The 6,000-nt window shown below is 46.2% G+C and overlaps 1 long non-coding RNA gene across 1 annotated transcript in view; it reads left to right on the top strand.

Annotated features, from left to right (window-relative positions):
* Positions 1 to 234: 234 nt before the first annotated feature.
* LOC147662717 (uncharacterized) overlaps positions 235 to 6,000 on the top strand; it is an 82,382-nt gene continuing 76,616 nt past the window's right edge. The window contains exon 1 of the long non-coding RNA XR_015305505.1: positions 235 to 274. This is a non-coding gene — a long non-coding RNA (uncharacterized LOC147662717). The remainder of the gene's footprint in view (positions 275 to 6,000) is intronic.

Genomic DNA, 6,000 nt, shown 5'->3' with positions numbered 1-6,000 from the left:
CAGCTGCTGACCCAGCAGGCTCTCTTCAGCCCACGCTCCGGGGCAGGAGGCAGTGTCTGTACTCTGCGCATGCGCAGCTGGTGACCCAGCAGCCTCTCTTCAGCCCACGCTCCGGGGCAGGAGGCAGTGTCTGTACTCTGCGCATGCGTAGCTGTTAACCTAGCAGGCTCTCTTCAACCCACACTCCGGGGCCTTGGTCCCTCCGGGCACAAGCAGGGGCTGCCTCGAGTGCCCCCCCATCCTCCACGTAGTCCTGTTCGCCATCTTGACTTGGGTAAGAATCACCTTGGTTTCTTCTTGAGTTTGCATCTTGGAATGACGGCACTTTCAGTTTGCTGCTTGTTTAGAACACAAATGATGTAATGAACTCTGTGGCTCGACACACGTCGTCTGTAGGCGTTTTTCAATGAGCGGCACAAATACTAGAATGCAGCCTCATGCAAGACTCATGATACTGTTTTTTACTAGTGGTATCAGGCTTAGGGTGACCAACTGGCATTGGTGCAAATTCAGGACGGTGAGTGTAAAAATTCAGGACAAAGGGTCAAAATTCAGGACACAAATTCAGGACAGGAGGTCAAAATTCAGGACAAAACTTCAGGACAATATAGACGTTTTACAGACACATCAGAGGTCGCGCAATAGTATATAAGTAAGCCCAGCCATTTCCAAACATATTCAACCGTTTGCAAACCTATCCATCATGTATCCTTCCATCTATCATTTCACTCATCCATCCCTTCATTCATCCCCTCATCCATCCTTTCACTCATCTCCATTATCCATCCATCCATCCATCCATCCATCCACCATTTCACCCTATCCATCTGTACACTTATCCATCCACTCTTTATCCCATCCATCCATTCACTCATCCATTCAGCCATTTACCCTTTCACCAATCCAGCCATCCTTTCACTTACTAATCCCTCCACCCATCCACTATTTTAGTCATCCATCCATCCTCCCTTTCTCTCTCCATCGACCCTTTCACTTAGCCATCCTTCCTTCCATCCATCCACCCACCCACCCATCCATCCATCTACTCATCCACTCATGAATCCATCCATTGATCCTATCACTCATCCATCTATCATTTCACTCCTTCACACATCTATTCATCCTTTTGTCCATCTACCCTCCCTTTCACTCACTCATCCATCCTTACATCCACCCTTTCACTCATACGTCCATTCATTCACCCTTGCACTTATCAATCCATCCATCATTTCACTCATCCACCTACCCACCCATCATACACCCAACCATCCACCCACCCACCATCCATCCACCCACCCACCATCCAATCCACTGATCCATCCTTTCACCCACCCACTATCCACCCACCCACTCATCCATCCATCCTTTCACCCACCGACTCTCCATCCATCCATCCTTTCACCCACCCATCATCCATCCATCCATCCATCCGTCCCCTCATCATCCATCCTTTCCCTCATCATCCATCCATCCTTTTCCCTCATCATCCATCCATCCTTCTACCCACCCACTGATCATCCATCCATCCTTCCCCTCATCATCCATCCATCCATCCATCCATCCCCTCATCATCCATCCATCCATCCATCCCCTCATCATCCATCCATCCTTTTACCCACCCCCTCATCATCATCCATCCATTCCCTAATCATCCATCCATCCATCCTTTCACGCACCCCCTCATCATCCATCCATCCACCCTTCCCCTCATCATCCATCCATCCACCCTGTCCCTCATCATCCATCCTTCCCCTCATCATCCATCCATCCTTTCACCCACCCATCCTTCCCCTCTATCCATCCCCTCATCCATCCATCCATCCCCTCATCCATCCATCCATCCCCTCATCCATCCATCCATCCCCTCATCCATCCCTCCATCCATCCATCCCCTCATCCATCCCCTCATCCATCCATCCCCTCATCCATCCATCCCCTCATCCATCCCCTCATCCATCCATCCCCTCATCCATCCATCCCCTCATCCATCCATCCATCCCCTCATCCATCCATCCATCCCCTCATCCATCCATCCATCCATCCCCTCATCCATCCATCCCCCTCATCCATCCATCCTTCCCCTCATCCATCCATCCCCCTCATCCATCCATCCTTCCCCCCATCCATCCTTCCCCCCATCCATCCATCCATCCCCTCATCCATCCATCCATCCATCCCCTCATCCATCCATCCCCTCATCCATCCATCCTTCCCCTCATCCATCCATCCTTCCCCTCATCCACCCATCCTTCCCCTCATCCACCCATCCTTCCCCTCATCCACCCATCCTTCCCCTCATCCACCCATCCTTTCATCCATCCATCCATCATCCATCCTTCTCCTCACCCATCCATCCATTTATCCTTCCCCTCATCCATCCATCCATCTCCTGATCCATCCTTCCCCTCATCCATCCATCCATCCATCCATCTCCTGATCCATCCTTCCCCTCCATCCATCCACTCCATCCATCCATCCATCCATCCATCCCCTCATCCATCCATCCTTCCCCTCATCCATCCATCCTTCTCCTCATCCATCATCCATCATCCTTCCCCTCATCCATCATCCAGCTACCCTTCCACCCATACATCCAGCTATTTACATTTTCTCTCCATCCTTTCCCTCACTCATCAATCCATCCATCCATCCATCCTCTCTCATTAGCCATTTATTCAATCTTTCATTCATCCATTCACCCTTTCACTAATTCATCCAGCCATTCACCCATCCCTTCACTTACTTACTCGCTGACCTTTCTATATTAATTTTGAGCTGAGCCCTTTTGAGAAGAAGCCCATCAAGAACTTCACCCTCGCTGCAGGGGCCGTTCCAGTACTGGGACAGAAGCCACCCAGGGAGGAGACAGGATCCACCACAGGGGGGGACAAGAGCCACCACAGGTGGGGGTGGACTGGAGCCACAACATGGAGGTACAGGAGCCATCCCATGCGTGGGGTGGACTGGAGCCACCACATGGGGGGACAGGTGCCATCACTGAGGGGAGGGCAGGGGCCATCACAGGAGAGGGAACACAGGGGTGGGCATGCAGTATTCTAGTATCATCTTGGGCTCCTCTCCTGCACAAGACAGCGAGAAGACAGGCTCTCTGTCCAAAATGCCACCCCCCACTGTGATGTACAGTACTTACAGGAGATACTCTTAAGAGAACTGATTTAACTGATTGTCCTCCATACTTTGTTAATCAGTGTGGGTGCGATTGTGCCATTTCTGTATTTTCTTAAATTATAGACTGCATGTTTGAAGAACCGAGGTTTGCATACAATTTAGTGACAGTAATTAAGCTCTGTGAAGAGAACCACATGCTGCCTCGGTGTAATCAGGGGTGTAATCTGGCCGCGTCTCGGATGTTTGGGGCCCTGAGTAGAAATGGAACGTGTGAGCCCCCCTCTAAATAGCAGAGACATGACACATTCAGGGCTGTTTGCATGTGAATAGATGTCGCTGCTCCTGAACCGGCAGCCCCCACTCTCAGTCACCTTCGAAGCACCTCTTAACAGGTCATCAAGGGCTGGAGGTGTGAGGGTAGCCATCCCGCTGCGCCTCTCCAATGCTGCGGGGCATCTGAGGAGCTTTGGTGCAGCCTCGGAGTGAAGAAAAGAGGTGGGTGCAAGCTGTGCCGGCTTTAGGGTGGAGCAAGCGGTGCCCTGTTAAAATGACGGACAAATGGCGTCCGTTAAAGATTCCTTCACGGACAACGGACAGACGGCCGAAATTACGGACTGTCCGTGAAATTTACGGGCGGTTGGTCACCCTAATCAGGCTTATGATTCTCTCTTGCAGGGGTTGGAATCTGCTTATAACTTGTTCCTTCTTTACAGGGTTTTTTAAAGACTGTTATTCTTGGCTAAGCGTCAGTCTTTCATGCACAAAGATTGTGTTTGTAGTTTTGTTGTTGATGTGCATTTTCATAAGTTATGACGAAGGACCTTTCTGGTCCGAAATGCATTGCAGTAGTTGGCAGGGGTCATTCATGTGTGCACTGTGATAAGGTTTCTGAAAAGTATCACTATGACTTACGGTCCTGGTCTGACTCTAAAGGAATGAAGTAATGATGCAATGACTTGTGTTTGATTCTAAAGGAATGAACTGATGATGCAATGACTTGTGTTTGATTCTAAAGGAATGAAGTGATGATGCAATGCCTTGTGTTTGATTCGAAGTGATGATGCAATGCCTTGTGTTTGATTATAAAGGAATCAAGTGATGATGCAATGCCTTGTGTTTGATTATAAAGGAATGAAGTGATGCAATGCCTCGTGTTTGATTCTAAAGGATTGAAGTGGTGATGCAATGCCTTGTGTTTGATTATAAAGGAATCAAGTGATGATGCAATGCCTTGTGTTTGATTATAAAGGAATGAAGTGATGATGCAATGCCTTGTGTTTGATTATAAAGGAATGAAGTGATGATGCAATGCCTTGTGTTTGATTATAAAGGAATCAAGTGATGATGCAATGCCTTGTGTTTGATTATAAAGGAATGAAGTGATGATGCAATGCCTTGTGTTTGATTATAAAGGAATGAAGTGATGATGCAATGCCTTGTGTTTGAATCGAAGTGATGATGCAATGCCTCGTGTTTGATTATAAAGGTATGAAGTGATGATGCAATGCCTCGTGTTTGATTCTAAAGGAATGAAGTGATGATGCAATGCCTCGTGTTTGATTATAAAGGTATGAAGTGGTGATGCAATGCCTCGTGTTTGATTCTAAAGGAATGAAGTGATGCAATGCCTTGTGTTTGATTCTAAAGGAATGAAGTGATGATGCAATGCCTCGTGTTTGAATCTAAAGGAATGAAGTGGTGATGCAATGCCTTGTGTTTGACTCTGAAGGAGTGAAGTGATGATGCAATGCCTTGTGTTTGATTCGAAGTGATGATGCAATGCCTTGTGTTTGATTATAAAGGAATGAAGTGATGCAATGCCTTGTGTTTGATTCTAAAGGAATGAAGTGATGATGCAATGCCTTGTGTTTGATTATAAAGGAATGAAGTGATGATGCAATGCCTTGTGTTTGATTCGAAGTGATGATGCAATGCCTTGTGTTTGATTCTAAAGGAATGAAGTGATGATGCAATGCCTTGTGTTTGATTCTAAAGGAATGAAGTGATGATGCAATGCCTTGTGTTTGATTATAAAGGAATGAAGTGATGATGCAATGCCTTGTGTTTGATTCGAAGTGATGATGCAATGCCTCGTGTTTGATTCTAAAGGAATGAAGTGATGATGCAATGCCTTGTGTTTGATTCTAAAGGAATGAAGTGATGATGCAATGCCTCGTGTTTGAATCTAAAGGAATGAAGTGATGATGCAATGCCTCGTGTTTGATTATAAAGGAATGAAGTGATGATGCAATGCCTTGTGTTTGATTCGAAGTGATGATGCAATGCCTTGTGTTTGATTCTAAAGGAATGAAGTGATGATGCAATGCCTTGTGTTTGATTCTAAAGGAATGAAGTGATGATGCAAGGCCTTGTGTTTGATTCTAAAGGAATGAAGCGATAAAGCAATGCCTTGTGTTTGATTCTAAAGGAATGAAGCGATGATGCAATGCCTTGTGTTTGATTCTAAAGGAAGGAAGTGATGATCCAATGCCTTGTGTTTGATTATAAAGGAATGAAGCGATGATGCAATGCCTTGTGTTTGATTCTAAAGGAATGAAGTGATGATGCAATGCCTTGTGTTTGATTCTAAAGGAATGAAGTGATGATGCAATGCCTCGTGTCTGATTATAAAGGAATGAAGTGATGATGCAATGCCTTGTGTTTGATTCTAAAGGAATGAAGTGATGATGCAATGCCTTGTGTTTGATTCTAAAGGAATGAAGTGATGATGCAATGCCTTGTGTTTGATTCGAAGTGATGATGCAATGCCTTGTGTTTGATTCTAAAGGAATGAAGTGATGATGCAATGCCTTGTGTTTGATTATAAAGGAATGAAGTGATGATGCAATGCCTCGTGTCTGATTATAAAGG

This window comes from Lissotriton vulgaris, unplaced genomic scaffold, assembly GCF_964263255.1.
Source record: "Lissotriton vulgaris unplaced genomic scaffold, aLisVul1.2 SCAFFOLD_1409, whole genome shotgun sequence".
Classification (NCBI taxonomy): domain Eukaryota; kingdom Metazoa; phylum Chordata; class Amphibia; order Caudata; family Salamandridae; genus Lissotriton; species Lissotriton vulgaris.
Note: the sequence above shows the minus strand (reverse complement) of the source record. Positions and strands in the feature narration are given on the sequence as shown.